Source organism: Clavelina lepadiformis, chromosome 4 (assembly GCF_947623445.1).
Source record: "Clavelina lepadiformis chromosome 4, kaClaLepa1.1, whole genome shotgun sequence".
In the NCBI taxonomy this organism is placed as follows: Eukaryota; Metazoa; Chordata; class Ascidiacea; order Aplousobranchia; family Clavelinidae; genus Clavelina; species Clavelina lepadiformis.
Genome location: NC_135243.1, coordinates 18,320,083 through 18,334,946, shown reverse-complemented (window position 1 = coordinate 18,334,946; position 14,864 = coordinate 18,320,083). Strand labels below are relative to the sequence as shown.

The window sequence follows — 14,864 nt, the reverse complement described above, 5'->3', positions numbered from 1 at the left end:
TTCTTCCTTTTGAATTCGCCTACGACCATACCAGGTTGAGTAGACACGATCTCGTTCGATCTCGGAAGTTAGGCAACCTCGGGCCCGGTTAGTACTTGGATGGGTGACCGCCTGGGAATACCGGGTGTTGTAAGCATTTTAGTCATGCTGTATATTTCAATCAAATTTCTAGCAACTGTTTGCGCTTTTGAATTTCCTATGCAATCGAATTATAATTGAAAAAGCCATTTTCTTTCTTTTGAATTCGCCTACGACCATACCAGGTTGAGTAGACCCGATCTCGTTCGATCTCGGAAGTTAGGCAACCTCGGGCCCGGTTAGTACTTGGATGGGTGACCGCCTGGGAATACCGGGTGTTGTAAGCATTTTAGTCATGCTGTATATTTCAATCAAATTTCTGGCAACTGTTTGCTGTTGTCAAACTTCCTATGCAATCGAATTATAATTGAAAAAGCCATTGTCTTTCTTTTGAAATCGCCTACTACCATACCAGGTTGAGTAGACCCGATCTCGTTCGATCTCGGAAGTTAAGCAACCTCGGGCCCGGTTAGTACTTGGATGGGTGACCGCCTGGGAATACCGTGTGTTGTAAGCATTTTAGTCATGCTGTATTTTTCAATCAAATTTCTAGCAAATGTTTGCCTTTGTCAAACTTCCAATGCAATCGAATTATAATTGAAAAAGCCATTTTCTTTCTTTTGAAATCGCCTACGACCATACCAGGTTGAGTAGACCCGATCTCGTTCGATCTCGGAAGTTAAGCAACCTCGGGCCCGGTTAGTACTTAGATGGGTGACCGCCTGGGAATACCGGGTGTTGTAAGCATTTTAGTCATGCTGTATATTTCAATCAAATTTCTAGCAACTGTTTGCGCTTTTGAATTTCCTATGCAATCGAATTATAATTGAAAAGGCCATTTTCTTTCTTTTGAAATCGCCTACGACCATACCAGGTTGAGTAGACCCGATCTCGTTCGATCTCGGAAGTTAGGCAACTTCGGGCCCGGTTAGTACTTGGATGGGTGACCGCCTGGGAATACCGGGTGTTGTAAGCATTTTAGTCATGCTGTATATTTCAATCAAATTTATAGCAACTGTTTGCCTTTATCAAACTTCCTATGCAATCGAATTAATATAATTTAAAAAGCCATTTTCTTTCTTTTGAAATCGCTTACGACCATACCAGGTTGAGTAGACCCGATCTCGTTCGATCTCGGAAGTTAAGCAACCTAGAGCCCGGTTAGTACTTGGATGGGTGACCGCCTGGGAATACCGGGTGTTGTAAGCATTTTAGTCATGCTGTATATTTCAATAAAATTTCTGGCAACTGTTTGCTGTTGTCAAACATCCTATGCAATCGAATTATAATTGAAAAATCCATTGTCTTTCTTTTGAAATCGCCTACTACCATACCAGGTTGAGTAGACCCGATCTCGTTCGATCTCGGAAGTTAAGCAACCTCGGGCCCGGTTAGTACTTGGATGGGTGACCGCCTGGGAATACCGGGTGTTGTAAGCATTTTAGTCATGCTGTATATTTCAATCAAATTTCTAGCAACTGTTTGCCTTTGTCAAACTTCCAATGCAATCGAATTATAATTGAAAAAGCCATTTTCTTTCTTTTGAAATCGCCTACGACCATACCAGGTTGAGTAGACCCGATCTCGTTCGATCTCGGAAGTTAAGCAACCTCGGGCCCGGTTAGTACTTGGATGGGTGACCGCCTGGGAATACCGGGTGTTGTAAGCATTTTAGTCATGCTGTATATTTCAATCAAATTTATAGCAACTGTTTGCGCTTTTGAATTTCCTATGCAATCGATCTATAATTGAAAAAGCCATTTTCTTTCTATTGAATTCGCCTACGACCATACCAGGTTGAGTAGACACGATCTCGTTCGATCTCGGAAGTTAGGCAACCTCGGGCCCGGTTAGTACTTGGATGGGTGACCGCCTGGGAATACCGGGTGTTGTAAACATTTTAGTCATGCTGTATATTTCAATCAAATTTCTAGCAACTGTTTGCGCTTTTGAATTTCCTATGCAATCGAATTATAATTGAAAAAGCCATTTTCTTTCTTTTGAATTCGCCTACGACCATACCAGGTTGAGTAGACCCGATCTCGTTCGATCTCGTTCGATCTCGGAAGTTAGGCAACCTCGGGCCCGGTTAGTACTTGGATGGGTGACCGCCTGGGAATACCGGGTGTTGTAAGCATTTTAGTCATGCTGTATATTTCAATCAAATTTCTGGCAACTGTTTGCTGTTGTCAAACTTCCTATGCAATCGAATTATAATTGAAAAAGCCATTGTCTTTCTTTTGAAATCGCCTACTACCATACCAGGTTGAGTAGACCCGATCTCGTTCGATCTCGGAAGTTAAGCAACCTCAGGCCCGGTTAGTACTTGGATGGGTGACCGCCTGGGAATACCGGGTGTTGTAAGCATTTTAGTCATGCTGTATATTTCAATCAAATTTCTAGCAACTGTTTGCCTTTGTCAAACTTCCAATGCAATCGAATTATAATTGAAAAGGCCATTTTCTTCCTTTTGAAATCGCCTACGACCATACCAGGTTGAGTAGACCCGATCTCGTTCGATCTCGGAAGTTAAGCAACCTCGGGCCCGGTTAGTACTTGGATGGGTGACCGCCTGGGAATACCGGGTGTTGTAATCATTTTAGTCATGCTGTATATTTCAATCAAATTTCTAGCAACTGTTTGCGCTTTTGAATTTCCTATGCAATCGAATTATAATTGAAAAAGCCATTTTCTTTTTATTGAATTCGCCTACGACCATACCAGGTTGAGTAGACACGATCTCGTTCGATCTCGGAAGTTAGGCAACCTCGGGCCCGGTTAGTACTTGGATGGGTGACCGCCTGGGAATACCGGGTGTTGTAAGCATTTTAGTCATGCTGTATATTTCAATCAAATTTCTAGCAACTGTTTGCGCTTTTGAATTTCCTATGCAATCGAATTATAATTGAAAAAGCCATTTTCTTTCTTTTGAATTCGCCTACGACCATACCAGGTTGAGTAGACCCGATCTCGTTCGATCTCGGAAGTTAGGCAACCTCGGGCCCGGTTAGTACTTGGATGGGTGACCGCCTGGGAATACCGGGTGTTGTAAGCATTTTAGTCATGCTGTATATTTCAATCAAATTTCTGGCAACTGTTTGCTGTTGTCAAACTTCCTATGCAATCGAATTATAATTGAAAAAGCCATTGTCTTTCTTTTGAAATCGCCTACTACCATACCAGGTTGAGTAGACCCGATCTCGTTCGATCTCGGAAGTTAAGCAACCTCGGGCCCGGTTAGTACTTGGATGGGTGACCGCCTGGGAATACCGTGTGTTGTAAGCATTTTAGTCATGCTGTAATTTTCAATCAAATTTCTAGCAAATGTTTGCCATTGTCAAACTTCCAATGCAATCGAATTATAATTGAAAAAGCCATTTTCTTTCTTTTGAAATCGCCTACGACCATACCAGGTTGAGTAGACCCGATCTCGTTCGATCTCGGAAGTTAAGCAACCTCGGGCCCGGTTAGTACTTGGATGGGTGACCGCCTGGGAATACCGGGTGTTGTAAGCATTTTAGTCATGCTGTATATTTCAATCAAATTTCTAGCAACTGTTTGCGCTTTTGAATTTCCTATGCAATCGAATTATAATTGAAAAGGCCATTTTCTTTCTTTTGAAATCGCCTACGACCATACCAGGTTGAGTAGACCCGATCTCGTTCGATCTCGGAAGTTAGGCAACCTCGGGCCCGGTTAGTACTTGGATGGGTGACCGCCTGGGAATACCGGGTGTTGTAAGCATTTTAGTCATGCTGTATATTTCAATCAAATTTATAGCAACTGTTTGCCTTTATCAAACTTCCTATGCAATCGAATTAATATAATTTAAAAAGCCATTTTCTTTCTTTTGAAATCGCTTACGACCATACCAGGTTGAGTAGACCCGATCTCGTTCGATCTCGGAAGTTAAGCAACCTAGAGCCCGGTTAGTACTTGGATGGGTGACCGCCTGGGAATACCGGGTGTTGTAAGCATTTTAGTCATGCTGTATATTTCAATAAAATTTCTGGCAACTGTTTGCTGTTGTCAAACTTCCTATGCAATCGAATTATAATTGAAAAAGCCATTGTCTTTCTTTTGAAATCGCCTACTACCATACCAGGTTGAGTAGACCCGATCTCGTTCGATCTCGGAAGTTAAGCAACCTCGGGCCCGGTTAGTACTTGGATGGGTGACCGCCTGGGAATACCGGGTGTTGTAAGCATTTTAGTCATGCTGTATATTTCAATCAAATTTCTAGCAACTGTTTGCCTTTGTCAAACTTCCAATGCAATCGAATTATAATTGAAAAAGCCATTTTCTTTCTTTTGAAATCGCCTACGACCATACCAGGTTGAGTAGACCCGATCTCGTTCGATCTCGGAAGTTAAGCAACCTCGGGCCCGGTTAGTACTTGGATGGGTGACCGCCTGGGAATACCGGGTGTTGTAAGCATTTTAGTCATGCTGTATATTTCAATCAAATTTATAGCAACTGTTTGCGCTTTTGAATTTCCTATGCAATCGATCTATAATTGAAAAAGCCATTTTTTTTCTATTGAATTCGCCTACGACCATACCAGGTTGAGTAGACACGATCTCGTTCGATCTCGGAAGTTAGGCAACCTCGGGCCCGGTTAGTACTTGGATGGGTGACCGCCTGGGAATACCGGGTGTTGTAAACATTTTAGTCATGCTGTATATTTCAATCAAATTTCTAGCAACTGTTTGCGCTTTTGAATTTCCTATGCAATCGAATTATAATTGAAAAAGCCATTTTCTTTCTTTTGAATTCGCCTACGACCATACCAGGTTGAGTAGACCCGATCTCGTTCGATCTCGTTCGATCTCGGAAGTTAGGCAACCTCGGGCCCGGTTAGTACTTGGATGGGTGACCGCCTGGGAATACCGGGTGTTGTAAGCATTTTAGTCATGCTGTATATTTCAATCAAATTTCTGGCAACTGTTTGCTGTTGTCAAACTTCCTATGCAATCGAATTATAATTGAAAAAGCCATTGTCTTTCTTTTGAAATCGCCTACTACCATACCAGGTTGAGTAGACCCGATCTCGTTCGATCTCGGAAGTTAAGCAACCTCAGGCCCGGTTAGTACTTGGATGGGTGACCGCCTGGGAATACCGGGTGTTGTAAGCATTTTAGTCATGCTGTATTTTTCAATCAAATTTCTAGCAACTGTTTGCCTTTGTCAAACTTCCAATGCAATCGAATTATAATTGAAAAAGCCATTTTCTTTCTTTTGAAATCGTCTACGACCATACCAGGTTGAGTAGACCCGATCTCGTTCGATCTCGGAAGTTAAGCAACCTCGGGCCCGGTTAGTACTTGGATGGGTGACCGCCTGGGAATACCGGGTGTTGTAAGCATTTTAGTCATGCTGTATATTTCAATCAAATTTCTAGCAACTGTTTGCGTTTTTGAATTTCCTATGCAATCGAATTATAATTGAAAAGGCCATTTTCTTTCTTTTGAATTCGCCTACGACCATACCAGTTTGAGTAGACCCGATCTCGTTCGATCTCGGAAGTTAGGCAACCTCGGTCCCGGTTAGTACTTGGATGGGTGACCGCCTGGGATTACCGGGTGTTGTAAGCATTTTAGTCATGCTGTATATTTCAATCAAATTTATAGCAACTGTTTGCCTTTGTCAAACCTCCTATGCAATCGAATTATAATTGAAAAAGCCATTTTTTTTCTTTTGAAATCGCCTACTACCATACCAGGTTGAGTAGACCCGATCTCGTTCGATCTCGGAAGTTAAGCAACCTCGGGCCCGGTTAGTACTTTTATGGGTGACCGCCTGGGAATACCGGGTGTTGTAAGCATTTTAGTCATGCTGTATATTTCAATCAAATTTCTAGCAACTCTTTGCCATTGTCAAACTTCCTATGGAATCGAATTATAATTGAAAAGGCCATTTTCTTTCTTTTGAAATCGCCTACGACCATACCAGGTTGAGTAGACCCGATCTCGTTCGATCTCGGAAGTTAAGCAACCTAGGGCCCGGTTAGTACTTGGATGGGTGACCGCCTGGGAATACCGGGTGTTGTAAGCATTTTAGTCATGCTGTATATTTCAATCAAATTTCTGGAAACTGTTTGCTGTTGTCAAACTTCCTATGCAATCGAATTATAATTGAAAAAGCCATTGTCTTTCTTTTGAAATCGCCTACTACCATACCAGGTTGAGTAGACCCGATCTCGTTCGATCTCGGAAGTTAAGCAACCTCGGGCCCGGTTAGTACTTGGATGGGTGACCGCCTGGGAATACCGGGTGTTGTAAGCATTTTAGTCATGCTGTATATTTCAATCAAATTTCTAGCAACTGTTTGCTTTTGTCAAACTTCCAATGCAATCGAATTATAATTGAAAAAGCCATTTTCTTTCTTTTGAAATCGCCTACGACCATACCAGGTTGAGTAGACCCGATCTCGTTCGATCTCGGAAGTTAAGCAACCTCGGGCCCGGTTAGTACTTGGATGGGGGACCGCCTGGGAATACCGGGTGTTGTAAGCATTTTAGTCATGCTGTATATTTCAATCAAATTTATAGCAACTGTTTGCCTTTTTCAAACTTCCTATGCAATCGAATTATAATTGAAAAAGCCATTTTCTTTCTTTTGAAATCGCCTACGACCATACCAGGTTGAGTAGACCCGATCTCGTTCGATCTCGGAAGTTAAGCAACCTCGGGCCCGGTTAGTACTTGGATGGGGGACCGCCTGGGAATACCGGGTGTTGTAAGCATTTTAGTCATGCTGTATATTTCAATCAAATTTATAGCAACTGTTTGAGTTTTGAATTTCCTATGCAATCGAATTATAATTGAAAAGGCCAATTTCTTTCTTTTGAAATCGCCTACGACCATACCAGGTTGAGTAGACCCGATCTCGTTCGATCTCGGAAGTTAAGCAACCTCGGGCCCGGTTAGTACTTGGATGGGTGACCGCCTGGGAATACCGGGTGTTGTAAGCATTTTAGTCATGCTGTATATTTCAATCAAATTTCTAGCAACTGTTTGCCTTTGTCAAACTTCCTATGCAATCGAATTATAATTGAAAAGGCCATTTTCTTTCTTTTGAAATCGCCTACGACCATACCAGGTTGAGTAGACCCGATCTCGTTCGATCTCGGAAGTTAAGCAACCTCGGGCCCGGTTAGTACTTGTATGGGTGACCGCCTGGGAATACCGGGTGTTGTAAGCATTTTAGTCATGCTGTATATTTCAATCAAATTTCTAGCAACTGTTTGTGTTTTTGAATTTCCTATGCAATCGAATTATAATTGAAAAAGCCATTTTCTTTCTTTTGAAATCGCTTACGACCATACCAGGTTGAGTAGACCCGATCTCGTTCGATCTCGGAAGTAAACAACCTAGGGCCCGGTTAGTACTTGGATGGGTGACCGCCTGGGAATACCGGGTGTTGTAAGCATTTTAGTCATGCTGTATATTTCAATCAAATTTATAGCAACTGTTTGCGTTTTTGAATTTCCTATGCAATCGAATTATAATTGAAAAGGCCATTTTCTTTTTTTTGAAATCGCCTACGACCATTCCAGGTTGAGTAGACCCGATCTCGTTCGATCTCGGAAGTTAAGCTATCTCTGGCCCGGTTAGTACTTGGATGGGTGACCGCCTGGGAATACCGGGTGTTGTAAGCATTTTAGTCATGCTGTATATTTCAATCAAATTTCTAGCAACTGTTTGCCTTTGTCAAACTTCCTATGCAATCGAATTATAATTGAAAAGGCCATTTTCTTTCTTTTGAAATCGCCTACGACCATACCAGGTTGAGTGGACCCGATCTCGTTCGATCTCGGAAGTTAAGCAACCTCGGGCCCGGTTAGTACTTGGATGGGTGACCGCCTGGGAATACCGGGTGTTGTAAGCATTTTAGTCATGCTGTATATTTCAATCAAATTTATAGCAACTGTTTGCCTTTATCAAACTTCCTATGCAATCGAATTAATATAATTTAAAAAGCCATTTTCTTTCTTTTGAAATCGCTTACGACCATACCAGGTTGAGTAGACCCGATCTCGTTCGATCTCGGAAGTTAAGCAACCTAGGGCCCGGTTAGTACTTGGATGGGTGACCGCCTGGGAATACCGGGTGTTGTAAGCATTTTAGTCATGCTGTATATTTCAATAAAATTTCTGGCAACTGTTTGCTGTTGTCAAACTTCCTATGCAATCGAATTATAATTGAAAAAGCCATTGTCTTTCTTTTGAAATCGCCTACTACCATACCAGGTTGAGTAGACCCGATCTCGTTCGATCTCGGAAGTTAAGCAACCTCGGGCCCGGTTAGTACTTGGATGGGTGACCGCCTGGGAATACCGGGTGTTGTAAGCATTTTAGTCATGCTGTATATTTCAATCAAATTTCTAGCAACTGTTTGCCTTTGTCAAACTTCCAATGCAATCGAATTATAATTGAAAAGGCCATTTTCTTTCTTTTGAAATCGCCTACGACCATACCAGGTTGAGTAGACCCGATCTCGTTCGATCTCGGAAGTTAAGCAACCTCGGGCCCGGTTAGTACTTGGATGGGTGACCGCCTGGGAATACCGGGTGTTGTAAGCATTTTAGTCATGCTGTATATTTCAATCATATTTCTAGCAACTGTTTGCGCTTTTGAATTTCCTATGCAATCGAATTATAATTGAAAAAGCCATTTTCTTTCTATTGAATTCGCCTACGACCATACCAGGTTGAGTAGACACGATCTCGTTCGATCTCGGAAGTTAGGCAACCTCGGGCCCGGTTAGTACTTGGATGGGTGACCGCCTGGGAATACCGGGTGTTGTAAGCATTTTAGTCATGCACTATATTTCAATCAAATTTCTAGCAACTGTTTTCGCTTTTGAATTTCCTATGCAATCGAATTATAATTGAAAAAGCCATTTTCTTTCTTTTGAATTCGCCTACGACCATACCAGGTTGAGTAGACCCGATCTCGTTCGATCTCGGAAGTTAGGCAACCTCGGGCCCGGTTAGTACTTGGATGGGTGACCGCCTGGGAATACCGGGTGTTGTAAGCATTTTAGTCATGCTGTATATTTCAATCAAATTTCTGGCAACTGTTTGCTGTTGTCAAACTTCCTATGCAATCGAATTATAATTGAAAAAGCCATTGTCTTTCTTTTGAAATCGCCTACTACCATACCAGGTTGAGTAGACCCGATCTCGTTCGATCTCGGAAGTTAAGCAACCTCAGGCCCGGTTAGTACTTGGATGGGTGACCGCCTGGGAATACCGGGTGTTGTAAGCATTTTAGTCATGCTGTATTTTTCAATCAAATTTCTAGCAACTGTTTGCCTTTGTCAAACTTCCAATGCAATCGAATTATAATTGAAAAAGCCATTTTCTTTCTTTTGAAATCGTCTACGACCATACCAGGTTGAGTAGACCCGATCTCGTTCGATCTCGGAAGTTAAGCAACCTCGGGCCCGGTTAGTACTTGGATGGGTGACCGCCTGGGAATACCGGGTGTTGTAAGCATTTTAGTCATGCTGTATATTTCAATCAAATTTCTAGCAACTGTTTGCGTTTTTGAATTTCCTATGCAATCGAATTATAATTGAAAAGGCCATTTTCTTTCTTTTGAATTCGCCTACGACCATACCAGTTTGAGTAGACCCGATCTCGTTCGATCTCGGAAGTTAGGCAACCTCGGTCCCGGTTAGTACTTGGATGGGTGACCGCCTGGGATTACCGGGTGTTGTAAGCATTTTAGTCATGCTGTATATTTCAATCAAATTTATAGCAACTGTTTGCCTTTGTCAAACCTCCTATGCAATCGAATTATAATTGAAAAAGCCATTTTTTTTCTTTTGAAATCGCCTACTACCATACCAGGTTGAGTAGACCCGATCTCGTTCGATCTCGGAAGTTAAGCAACCTCGGGCCCGGTTAGTACTTTTATGGGTGACCGCCTGGGAATACCGGGTGTTGTAAGCATTTTAGTCATGCTGTATATTTCAATCAAATTTCTAGCAACTCTTTGCCATTGTCAAACTTCCTATGGAATCGAATTATAATTGAAAAGGCCATTTTCTTTCTTTTGAAATCGCCTACGACCATACCAGGTTGAGTATACCCGATCTCGTTCGATCTCGGAAGTTAAGCAACCTAGGGCCCGGTTAGTACTTGGATGGGTGACCGCCTGGGAATACCGGGTGTTGTAAGCATTTTAGTCATGCTGTATATTTCAATCAAATTTCTGGAAACTGTTTGCTGTTGTCAAACTTCCTATGCAATCGAATTATAATTGAAAAAGCCATTGTCTTTCTTTTGAAATCGCCTACTACCATACCAGGTTGAGTAGACCCGATCTCGTTCGATCTCGGAAGTTAAGCAACCTCGGGCCCGGTTAGTACTTGGATGGGTGACCGCCTGGGAATACCGGGTGTTGTAAGCATTTTAGTCATGCTGTATATTTCAATCGAATTTCTAGCAACTGTTTGCTTTTGTCAAACTTCCAATGCAATCGAATTATAATTGAAAAAGCCATTTTCTTTCTTTTGAAATCGCCTACGACCATACCAGGTTGAGTAGACCCGATCTCGTTCGATCTCGGAAGTTAAGCAACCTCGGGCCCGGTTAGTACTTGGATGGGGGACCGCCTGGGAATACCGGGTGTTGTAAGCATTTTAGTCATGCTGTATATTTCAATCAAATTTATAGCAACTGTTTGCCTTTTTCAAACTTCCTATGCAATCGAATTATAATTGAAAAAGCCATTTTCTTTCTTTTGAAATCGCCTACGACCATACCAGGTTGAGTAGACCCGATCTCGTTCGATCTCGGAAGTTAAGCAACCTCGGGCCCGGTTAGTACTTGGATGGGGGACCGCCTGGGAATACCGGGTGTTGTAAGCATTTTAGTCATGCTGTATATTTCAATCAAATTTATAGCAACTGTTTGAGTTTTGAATTTCCTATGCAATCGAATTATAATTGAAAAGGCCAATTTCTTTCTTTTGAAATCGCCTACGACCATACCAGGTTGAGTAGACCCGATCTCGTTCGATCTCGGAAGTTAAGCAACCTCGGGCCCGGTTAGTACTTGGATGGGTGACCGCCTGGGAATACCGGGTGTTGTAAGCATTTTAGTCATGCTGTATATTTCAATCAAATTTCTAGCAACTGTTTGCCTTTGTCAAACTTCCTATGCAATCGAATTATAATTGAAAAGGCCATTTTCTTTCTTTTGAAATCGCCTACGACCATACCAGGTTGAGTAGACCCGATCTCGTTCGATCTCGGAAGTTAAGCAACCTCGGGCCCGGTTAGTACTTGTATGGGTGACCGCCTGGGAATACCGGGTGTTGTAAGCATTTTAGTCATGCTGTATATTTCAATCAAATTTCTAGCAACTGTTTGTGTTTTTGAATTTCCTATGCAATCGAATTATAATTGAAAAAGCCATTTTCTTTCTTTTGAAATCGCTTACGACCATACCAGGTTGAGTAGACCCGATCTCGTTCGATCTCGGAAGTAAACAACCTAGGGCCCGGTTAGTACTTGGATGGGTGACCGCCTGGGAATACCGGGTGTTGTAAGCATTTTAGTCATGCTGTATATTTCAATCAAATTTATAGCAACTGTTTGCGTTTTTGAATTTCCTATGCAATCGAATTATAATTGAAAAGGCCATTTTCTTTTTTTTGAAATCGCCTACGACCATTCCAGGTTGAGTAGACCCGATCTCGTTCGATCTCGGAAGTTAAGCTATCTCTGGCCCGGTTAGTACTTGGATGGGTGACCGCCTGGGAATACCGGGTGTTGTAAGCATTTTAGTCATGCTGTATATTTCAATCAAATTTCTAGCAACTGTTTGCCTTTGTCAAACTTCCTATGCAATCGAATTATAATTGAAAAGGCCATTTTCTTTCTTTTGAAATCGCCTACGACCATACCAGGTTGAGTGGACCCGATCTCGTTCGATCTCGGAAGTTAAGCAACCTCGGGCCCGGTTAGTACTTGGATGGGTGACCGCCTGGGAATACCGGGTGTTGTAAGCATTTTAGTCATGCTGTATATTTCAATCAAATTTATAGCAACTGTTTGCCTTTATCAAACTTCCTATGCAATCGAATTAATATAATTTAAAAAGCCATTTTCTTTCTTTTGAAATCGCTTACGACCATACCAGGTTGAGTAGACCCGATCTCGTTCGATCTCGGAAGTTAAGCAACCTAGGGCCCGGTTAGTACTTGGATGGGTGACCGCCTGGGAATACCGGGTGTTGTAAGCATTTTAGTCATGCTGTATATTTCAATAAAATTTCTGGCAACTGTTTGCTGTTGTCAAACTTCCTATGCAATCGAATTATAATTGAAAAAGCCATTGTCTTTCTTTTGAAATCGCCTACTACCATACCAGGTTGAGTAGACCCGATCTCGTTCGATCTCGGAAGTTAAGCAACCTCGGGCCCGGTTAGTACTTGGATGGGTGACCGCCTGGGAATACCGGGTGTTGTAAGCATTTTAGTCATGCTGTATATTTCAATCAAATTTCTAGCAACTGTTTGCCTTTGTCAAACTTCCAATGCAATCGAATTATAATTGAAAAGGCCATTTTCTTTCTTTTGAAATCGCCTACGACCATACCAGGTTGAGTAGACCCGATCTCGTTCGATCTCGGAAGTTAAGCAACCTCGGGCCCGGTTAGTACTTGGATGGGTGACCGCCTGGGAATACCGGGTGTTGTAAGCATTTTAGTCATGCTGTATATTTCAATCAAATTTCTAGCAACTGTTTGCGCTTTTGAATTTCCTATGCAATCGAATTATAATTGAAAAAGCCATTTTCTTTCTATTGAATTCGCCTACGACCATACCAGGTTGAGTAGACACGATCTCGTTCGATCTCGGAAGTTAGGCAACCTCGGGCCCGGTTAGTACTTGGATGGGTGACCGCCTGGGAATACCGGGTGTTGTAAGCATTTTAGTCATGCACTATATTTCAATCAAATTTCTAGCAACTGTTTTCGCTTTTGAATTTCCTATGCAATCGAATTATAATTGAAAAAGCCATTTTCTTTCTTTTGAATTCGCCTACGACCATACCAGGTTGAGTAGACCCGATCTCGTTCGATCTCGGAAGTTAGGCAACCTCGGGCCCGGTTAGTACTTGGATGGGTGACCGCCTGGGAATACCGGGTGTTGTAAGCATTTTAGTCATGCTGTATATTTCAATCAAATTTCTGGCAACTGTTTGCTGTTGTCAAACTTCCTATGCAATCGAAGTATAATTGAAAAAGCCATTGTCTTTCTTTTGAAATCGCCTACTACCATACCAGGTTGAGTAGACCCGATCTCGGAAGTTAAGCAACCTCGGGCCCGGTTAGTACTTGGATGGGTGACCGCCTGGGAATACCGTGTGTTGTAAGCATTTTAGTCATGCTGTATTTTTCAATCAAATTTCTAGCAAATGTTTGCCTTTGTCAAACTTCCAATGCAATCGAATTATAATTGAAAAAGCCATTTTCTTTCTTTTGAAATCGCCTACGACCATACCAGGTTGAGTAGACCCGATCTCGTTCGATCTCGGAAGTTAAGCAACCTCGGGCCCGGTTAGTACTTGGATGGGTGACCGCCTGGGAATACCGGGTGTTGTAAGCATTTTAGTCATGCTGTATATTTCAATCAAATTTCTAGCAACTGTTTGCGCTTTTGAATTTCCTATGCAATCGAATTATAATTGAAAAGGCCATTTTCTTTCTTTTGAATTCGCCTACGACCATACCAGGTTGAGTAGACCCGATCTCGTTCGATCTCGGAAGTTAGGCAACCTCGGGCCCGGTTAGTACTTGGATGGGTGACCGCCTGGGAATACCGGGTGTTGTAAGCATTTTAGTCATGCTGTATATTTCAATCAAATTTCTAGCAACTGTTTGCCTTTGTCAAACCTCCTATGCAATCGAATTATAATTGAAAAAGCCATTTTTTTACTTTTGAAATCGCCTACTACCATACCAGGTTGAGTAGACCCGATCTCGTTCGATCTCGGAAGTTAAGCAACCTCGGGCCCGGTTAGTACTTGTATGGGTGACCGCCTGGGAATACCGGGTGTTGTTAGGATTTTAGTCATGCTGTATATTTCAATCAAATTTCTAGCAACTGTTTGTGTTTTTGAATTTCCTATGCAATCGAATTATAACTGAAAAGGCCATTTTCTTTCTTTTGAATTCGCCTACGACCATACCAGGTTGAGTAGACCCGATCTCGTTCGATGTCGGAAGTTAGGCAACCTCGGGCCCGGTTAGTACTTTTATGGGTGACCGCCTGGGAATACCGGGTGTTGTAAGCATTTTAGTCATGCTGTATATTTCAATCAAATTTATAGCAACTGTTTCCTTTTTGAATTTCCTATGGAATCGAATTATAATTGAAAAGGCCATTTTCTTTCTTTTGAAATCGCCTACGACCATACCAGGTTGAGTAGACCCGATCTCGTTCGATCTCGGAAGTTAAGCAACCTCGGGCCCGGTTAGTACTTGGATGGGTGACCGCCTGGGAATACCGGGTGTTGTAAGCACTTTAGTCATGCTGTATATTTCAATCAAATTTCTGGCAACTGTTTGCTGTTGTCAAACTTCCTATGCAATCGAATTATAATTGAAAAAGTCATTATCTTTCTTTTGAAATCGCCTACTACCATACCAGGTTGAGTAGACCCGATCTCGTTCGATCTCGGAAGTTAAGCAACCTCGGGCCCGGTTAGTACTTGGATGGGTGACCGCCTGGGAATACCGGGTGTTGTAAGCATTTTAGTCATGCACT

The 14,864-nt window shown here is 42.2% G+C and overlaps 54 non-coding genes and 11 pseudogenes across 54 annotated transcripts; all 65 read left to right on the top strand.

Annotated features, from left to right (window-relative positions):
• Positions 1-17: 17 nt before the first annotated feature.
• On the top strand, positions 18-136 carry LOC143455260 (5S ribosomal RNA). The gene has a single exon (XR_013116845.1). It is a non-coding gene; the product is annotated as a 5S ribosomal RNA (ribosomal RNA).
• Positions 137-246: 110 nt separating this feature from the next.
• On the top strand, positions 247-365 carry LOC143454356 (5S ribosomal RNA). Its single transcript, XR_013115984.1, has one exon. It is a non-coding gene; the product is annotated as a 5S ribosomal RNA (ribosomal RNA).
• A 111-nt stretch (positions 366-476) lies between these two features.
• On the top strand, positions 477-595 carry LOC143455026 (5S ribosomal RNA). The gene has a single exon (XR_013116625.1). It is a non-coding gene; the product is annotated as a 5S ribosomal RNA (ribosomal RNA).
• A 111-nt stretch (positions 596-706) lies between these two features.
• On the top strand, positions 707-825 carry LOC143457567 (5S ribosomal RNA). The gene has a single exon (XR_013117258.1). It is a non-coding gene; the product is annotated as a 5S ribosomal RNA (ribosomal RNA).
• A 110-nt stretch (positions 826-935) lies between these two features.
• Positions 936-1,054, top strand: LOC143454950 (5S ribosomal RNA). Its single transcript, XR_013116551.1, has one exon. It is a non-coding gene; the product is annotated as a 5S ribosomal RNA (ribosomal RNA).
• A 114-nt stretch (positions 1,055-1,168) lies between these two features.
• LOC143457232 (5S ribosomal RNA) lies at positions 1,169-1,287 on the top strand. The gene has a single exon (XR_013117132.1). It is a non-coding gene; the product is annotated as a 5S ribosomal RNA (ribosomal RNA).
• A 111-nt stretch (positions 1,288-1,398) lies between these two features.
• Positions 1,399-1,517, top strand: LOC143453950 (5S ribosomal RNA). Its single transcript, XR_013115597.1, has one exon. It is a non-coding gene; the product is annotated as a 5S ribosomal RNA (ribosomal RNA).
• A 111-nt stretch (positions 1,518-1,628) lies between these two features.
• LOC143455685 (5S ribosomal RNA) lies at positions 1,629-1,747 on the top strand. The gene has a single exon (XR_013116978.1). It is a non-coding gene; the product is annotated as a 5S ribosomal RNA (ribosomal RNA).
• Positions 1,748-1,857: 110 nt separating this feature from the next.
• LOC143455800 (5S ribosomal RNA) lies at positions 1,858-1,976 on the top strand (annotated as a pseudogene).
• Positions 1,977-2,086: 110 nt separating this feature from the next.
• Positions 2,087-2,215, top strand: LOC143456130 (5S ribosomal RNA; annotated as a pseudogene).
• Positions 2,216-2,326: 111 nt separating this feature from the next.
• Positions 2,327-2,445, top strand: LOC143454931 (5S ribosomal RNA). Its single transcript, XR_013116533.1, has one exon. It is a non-coding gene; the product is annotated as a 5S ribosomal RNA (ribosomal RNA).
• Positions 2,446-2,556: 111 nt separating this feature from the next.
• Positions 2,557-2,675, top strand: LOC143453637 (5S ribosomal RNA). Its single transcript, XR_013115298.1, has one exon. It is a non-coding gene; the product is annotated as a 5S ribosomal RNA (ribosomal RNA).
• A 110-nt stretch (positions 2,676-2,785) lies between these two features.
• LOC143455258 (5S ribosomal RNA) lies at positions 2,786-2,904 on the top strand. The gene has a single exon (XR_013116843.1). It is a non-coding gene; the product is annotated as a 5S ribosomal RNA (ribosomal RNA).
• Positions 2,905-3,014: 110 nt separating this feature from the next.
• On the top strand, positions 3,015-3,133 carry LOC143454354 (5S ribosomal RNA). Its single transcript, XR_013115982.1, has one exon. It is a non-coding gene; the product is annotated as a 5S ribosomal RNA (ribosomal RNA).
• Positions 3,134-3,244: 111 nt separating this feature from the next.
• Positions 3,245-3,363, top strand: LOC143455025 (5S ribosomal RNA). The gene has a single exon (XR_013116624.1). It is a non-coding gene; the product is annotated as a 5S ribosomal RNA (ribosomal RNA).
• Positions 3,364-3,474: 111 nt separating this feature from the next.
• LOC143455674 (5S ribosomal RNA) lies at positions 3,475-3,593 on the top strand. Its single transcript, XR_013116977.1, has one exon. It is a non-coding gene; the product is annotated as a 5S ribosomal RNA (ribosomal RNA).
• Positions 3,594-3,703: 110 nt separating this feature from the next.
• On the top strand, positions 3,704-3,822 carry LOC143454353 (5S ribosomal RNA). The gene has a single exon (XR_013115981.1). It is a non-coding gene; the product is annotated as a 5S ribosomal RNA (ribosomal RNA).
• A 114-nt stretch (positions 3,823-3,936) lies between these two features.
• LOC143457221 (5S ribosomal RNA) lies at positions 3,937-4,055 on the top strand. Its single transcript, XR_013117131.1, has one exon. It is a non-coding gene; the product is annotated as a 5S ribosomal RNA (ribosomal RNA).
• Positions 4,056-4,166: 111 nt separating this feature from the next.
• On the top strand, positions 4,167-4,285 carry LOC143453949 (5S ribosomal RNA). The gene has a single exon (XR_013115596.1). It is a non-coding gene; the product is annotated as a 5S ribosomal RNA (ribosomal RNA).
• A 111-nt stretch (positions 4,286-4,396) lies between these two features.
• On the top strand, positions 4,397-4,515 carry LOC143455662 (5S ribosomal RNA). The gene has a single exon (XR_013116976.1). It is a non-coding gene; the product is annotated as a 5S ribosomal RNA (ribosomal RNA).
• Positions 4,516-4,625: 110 nt separating this feature from the next.
• Positions 4,626-4,744, top strand: LOC143455798 (5S ribosomal RNA; annotated as a pseudogene).
• Positions 4,745-4,854: 110 nt separating this feature from the next.
• LOC143456128 (5S ribosomal RNA) lies at positions 4,855-4,983 on the top strand (annotated as a pseudogene).
• Positions 4,984-5,094: 111 nt separating this feature from the next.
• Positions 5,095-5,213, top strand: LOC143454930 (5S ribosomal RNA). The gene has a single exon (XR_013116532.1). It is a non-coding gene; the product is annotated as a 5S ribosomal RNA (ribosomal RNA).
• Positions 5,214-5,324: 111 nt separating this feature from the next.
• Positions 5,325-5,443, top strand: LOC143458019 (5S ribosomal RNA). The gene has a single exon (XR_013117659.1). It is a non-coding gene; the product is annotated as a 5S ribosomal RNA (ribosomal RNA).
• Positions 5,444-5,553: 110 nt separating this feature from the next.
• LOC143456539 (5S ribosomal RNA) lies at positions 5,554-5,672 on the top strand (annotated as a pseudogene).
• Positions 5,673-5,783: 111 nt separating this feature from the next.
• Positions 5,784-5,902, top strand: LOC143454762 (5S ribosomal RNA). The gene has a single exon (XR_013116371.1). It is a non-coding gene; the product is annotated as a 5S ribosomal RNA (ribosomal RNA).
• A 111-nt stretch (positions 5,903-6,013) lies between these two features.
• Positions 6,014-6,132, top strand: LOC143453804 (5S ribosomal RNA). Its single transcript, XR_013115456.1, has one exon. It is a non-coding gene; the product is annotated as a 5S ribosomal RNA (ribosomal RNA).
• A 111-nt stretch (positions 6,133-6,243) lies between these two features.
• LOC143453948 (5S ribosomal RNA) lies at positions 6,244-6,362 on the top strand. The gene has a single exon (XR_013115595.1). It is a non-coding gene; the product is annotated as a 5S ribosomal RNA (ribosomal RNA).
• A 111-nt stretch (positions 6,363-6,473) lies between these two features.
• On the top strand, positions 6,474-6,592 carry LOC143458001 (5S ribosomal RNA). The gene has a single exon (XR_013117642.1). It is a non-coding gene; the product is annotated as a 5S ribosomal RNA (ribosomal RNA).
• A 111-nt stretch (positions 6,593-6,703) lies between these two features.
• LOC143458000 (5S ribosomal RNA) lies at positions 6,704-6,822 on the top strand. Its single transcript, XR_013117641.1, has one exon. It is a non-coding gene; the product is annotated as a 5S ribosomal RNA (ribosomal RNA).
• A 109-nt stretch (positions 6,823-6,931) lies between these two features.
• Positions 6,932-7,050, top strand: LOC143455651 (5S ribosomal RNA). Its single transcript, XR_013116975.1, has one exon. It is a non-coding gene; the product is annotated as a 5S ribosomal RNA (ribosomal RNA).
• Positions 7,051-7,161: 111 nt separating this feature from the next.
• On the top strand, positions 7,162-7,280 carry LOC143453730 (5S ribosomal RNA). Its single transcript, XR_013115386.1, has one exon. It is a non-coding gene; the product is annotated as a 5S ribosomal RNA (ribosomal RNA).
• Positions 7,281-7,390: 110 nt separating this feature from the next.
• Positions 7,391-7,508, top strand: LOC143454193 (5S ribosomal RNA). The gene has a single exon (XR_013115828.1). It is a non-coding gene; the product is annotated as a 5S ribosomal RNA (ribosomal RNA).
• A 110-nt stretch (positions 7,509-7,618) lies between these two features.
• Positions 7,619-7,737, top strand: LOC143455886 (5S ribosomal RNA; annotated as a pseudogene).
• Positions 7,738-7,848: 111 nt separating this feature from the next.
• Positions 7,849-7,967, top strand: LOC143454121 (5S ribosomal RNA). Its single transcript, XR_013115761.1, has one exon. It is a non-coding gene; the product is annotated as a 5S ribosomal RNA (ribosomal RNA).
• A 114-nt stretch (positions 7,968-8,081) lies between these two features.
• Positions 8,082-8,200, top strand: LOC143455141 (5S ribosomal RNA). The gene has a single exon (XR_013116733.1). It is a non-coding gene; the product is annotated as a 5S ribosomal RNA (ribosomal RNA).
• Positions 8,201-8,311: 111 nt separating this feature from the next.
• LOC143453947 (5S ribosomal RNA) lies at positions 8,312-8,430 on the top strand. Its single transcript, XR_013115594.1, has one exon. It is a non-coding gene; the product is annotated as a 5S ribosomal RNA (ribosomal RNA).
• A 111-nt stretch (positions 8,431-8,541) lies between these two features.
• LOC143455640 (5S ribosomal RNA) lies at positions 8,542-8,660 on the top strand. Its single transcript, XR_013116974.1, has one exon. It is a non-coding gene; the product is annotated as a 5S ribosomal RNA (ribosomal RNA).
• Positions 8,661-8,770: 110 nt separating this feature from the next.
• LOC143455257 (5S ribosomal RNA) lies at positions 8,771-8,889 on the top strand. The gene has a single exon (XR_013116842.1). It is a non-coding gene; the product is annotated as a 5S ribosomal RNA (ribosomal RNA).
• Positions 8,890-8,999: 110 nt separating this feature from the next.
• On the top strand, positions 9,000-9,118 carry LOC143454352 (5S ribosomal RNA). Its single transcript, XR_013115980.1, has one exon. It is a non-coding gene; the product is annotated as a 5S ribosomal RNA (ribosomal RNA).
• Positions 9,119-9,229: 111 nt separating this feature from the next.
• LOC143454929 (5S ribosomal RNA) lies at positions 9,230-9,348 on the top strand. Its single transcript, XR_013116531.1, has one exon. It is a non-coding gene; the product is annotated as a 5S ribosomal RNA (ribosomal RNA).
• Positions 9,349-9,459: 111 nt separating this feature from the next.
• Positions 9,460-9,578, top strand: LOC143458018 (5S ribosomal RNA). The gene has a single exon (XR_013117658.1). It is a non-coding gene; the product is annotated as a 5S ribosomal RNA (ribosomal RNA).
• Positions 9,579-9,688: 110 nt separating this feature from the next.
• On the top strand, positions 9,689-9,807 carry LOC143456538 (5S ribosomal RNA; annotated as a pseudogene).
• Positions 9,808-9,918: 111 nt separating this feature from the next.
• Positions 9,919-10,037, top strand: LOC143454761 (5S ribosomal RNA). Its single transcript, XR_013116370.1, has one exon. It is a non-coding gene; the product is annotated as a 5S ribosomal RNA (ribosomal RNA).
• Positions 10,038-10,148: 111 nt separating this feature from the next.
• LOC143455376 (5S ribosomal RNA) lies at positions 10,149-10,267 on the top strand. Its single transcript, XR_013116949.1, has one exon. It is a non-coding gene; the product is annotated as a 5S ribosomal RNA (ribosomal RNA).
• A 111-nt stretch (positions 10,268-10,378) lies between these two features.
• On the top strand, positions 10,379-10,497 carry LOC143453946 (5S ribosomal RNA). Its single transcript, XR_013115593.1, has one exon. It is a non-coding gene; the product is annotated as a 5S ribosomal RNA (ribosomal RNA).
• A 111-nt stretch (positions 10,498-10,608) lies between these two features.
• On the top strand, positions 10,609-10,727 carry LOC143457998 (5S ribosomal RNA). Its single transcript, XR_013117639.1, has one exon. It is a non-coding gene; the product is annotated as a 5S ribosomal RNA (ribosomal RNA).
• Positions 10,728-10,838: 111 nt separating this feature from the next.
• LOC143457997 (5S ribosomal RNA) lies at positions 10,839-10,957 on the top strand. Its single transcript, XR_013117638.1, has one exon. It is a non-coding gene; the product is annotated as a 5S ribosomal RNA (ribosomal RNA).
• A 109-nt stretch (positions 10,958-11,066) lies between these two features.
• Positions 11,067-11,185, top strand: LOC143455628 (5S ribosomal RNA). Its single transcript, XR_013116973.1, has one exon. It is a non-coding gene; the product is annotated as a 5S ribosomal RNA (ribosomal RNA).
• A 111-nt stretch (positions 11,186-11,296) lies between these two features.
• LOC143453729 (5S ribosomal RNA) lies at positions 11,297-11,415 on the top strand. Its single transcript, XR_013115385.1, has one exon. It is a non-coding gene; the product is annotated as a 5S ribosomal RNA (ribosomal RNA).
• A 110-nt stretch (positions 11,416-11,525) lies between these two features.
• Positions 11,526-11,643, top strand: LOC143454191 (5S ribosomal RNA). Its single transcript, XR_013115826.1, has one exon. It is a non-coding gene; the product is annotated as a 5S ribosomal RNA (ribosomal RNA).
• A 110-nt stretch (positions 11,644-11,753) lies between these two features.
• On the top strand, positions 11,754-11,872 carry LOC143455885 (5S ribosomal RNA; annotated as a pseudogene).
• Positions 11,873-11,983: 111 nt separating this feature from the next.
• On the top strand, positions 11,984-12,102 carry LOC143454109 (5S ribosomal RNA). The gene has a single exon (XR_013115750.1). It is a non-coding gene; the product is annotated as a 5S ribosomal RNA (ribosomal RNA).
• A 114-nt stretch (positions 12,103-12,216) lies between these two features.
• LOC143455023 (5S ribosomal RNA) lies at positions 12,217-12,335 on the top strand. Its single transcript, XR_013116622.1, has one exon. It is a non-coding gene; the product is annotated as a 5S ribosomal RNA (ribosomal RNA).
• A 111-nt stretch (positions 12,336-12,446) lies between these two features.
• Positions 12,447-12,565, top strand: LOC143453943 (5S ribosomal RNA). The gene has a single exon (XR_013115591.1). It is a non-coding gene; the product is annotated as a 5S ribosomal RNA (ribosomal RNA).
• Positions 12,566-12,676: 111 nt separating this feature from the next.
• LOC143455616 (5S ribosomal RNA) lies at positions 12,677-12,795 on the top strand. Its single transcript, XR_013116972.1, has one exon. It is a non-coding gene; the product is annotated as a 5S ribosomal RNA (ribosomal RNA).
• Positions 12,796-12,905: 110 nt separating this feature from the next.
• On the top strand, positions 12,906-13,024 carry LOC143455256 (5S ribosomal RNA). The gene has a single exon (XR_013116841.1). It is a non-coding gene; the product is annotated as a 5S ribosomal RNA (ribosomal RNA).
• Positions 13,025-13,134: 110 nt separating this feature from the next.
• On the top strand, positions 13,135-13,253 carry LOC143454351 (5S ribosomal RNA). Its single transcript, XR_013115979.1, has one exon. It is a non-coding gene; the product is annotated as a 5S ribosomal RNA (ribosomal RNA).
• Positions 13,254-13,364: 111 nt separating this feature from the next.
• LOC143457064 (5S ribosomal RNA) lies at positions 13,365-13,473 on the top strand (annotated as a pseudogene).
• A 111-nt stretch (positions 13,474-13,584) lies between these two features.
• Positions 13,585-13,703, top strand: LOC143455603 (5S ribosomal RNA). The gene has a single exon (XR_013116970.1). It is a non-coding gene; the product is annotated as a 5S ribosomal RNA (ribosomal RNA).
• A 110-nt stretch (positions 13,704-13,813) lies between these two features.
• Positions 13,814-13,932, top strand: LOC143454350 (5S ribosomal RNA). Its single transcript, XR_013115978.1, has one exon. It is a non-coding gene; the product is annotated as a 5S ribosomal RNA (ribosomal RNA).
• A 112-nt stretch (positions 13,933-14,044) lies between these two features.
• On the top strand, positions 14,045-14,162 carry LOC143455854 (5S ribosomal RNA; annotated as a pseudogene).
• Positions 14,163-14,272: 110 nt separating this feature from the next.
• On the top strand, positions 14,273-14,391 carry LOC143456054 (5S ribosomal RNA; annotated as a pseudogene).
• Positions 14,392-14,500: 109 nt separating this feature from the next.
• LOC143455592 (5S ribosomal RNA) lies at positions 14,501-14,619 on the top strand. The gene has a single exon (XR_013116969.1). It is a non-coding gene; the product is annotated as a 5S ribosomal RNA (ribosomal RNA).
• Positions 14,620-14,730: 111 nt separating this feature from the next.
• LOC143453942 (5S ribosomal RNA) lies at positions 14,731-14,849 on the top strand. The gene has a single exon (XR_013115590.1). It is a non-coding gene; the product is annotated as a 5S ribosomal RNA (ribosomal RNA).
• Positions 14,850-14,864: the final 15 nt, after the last annotated feature.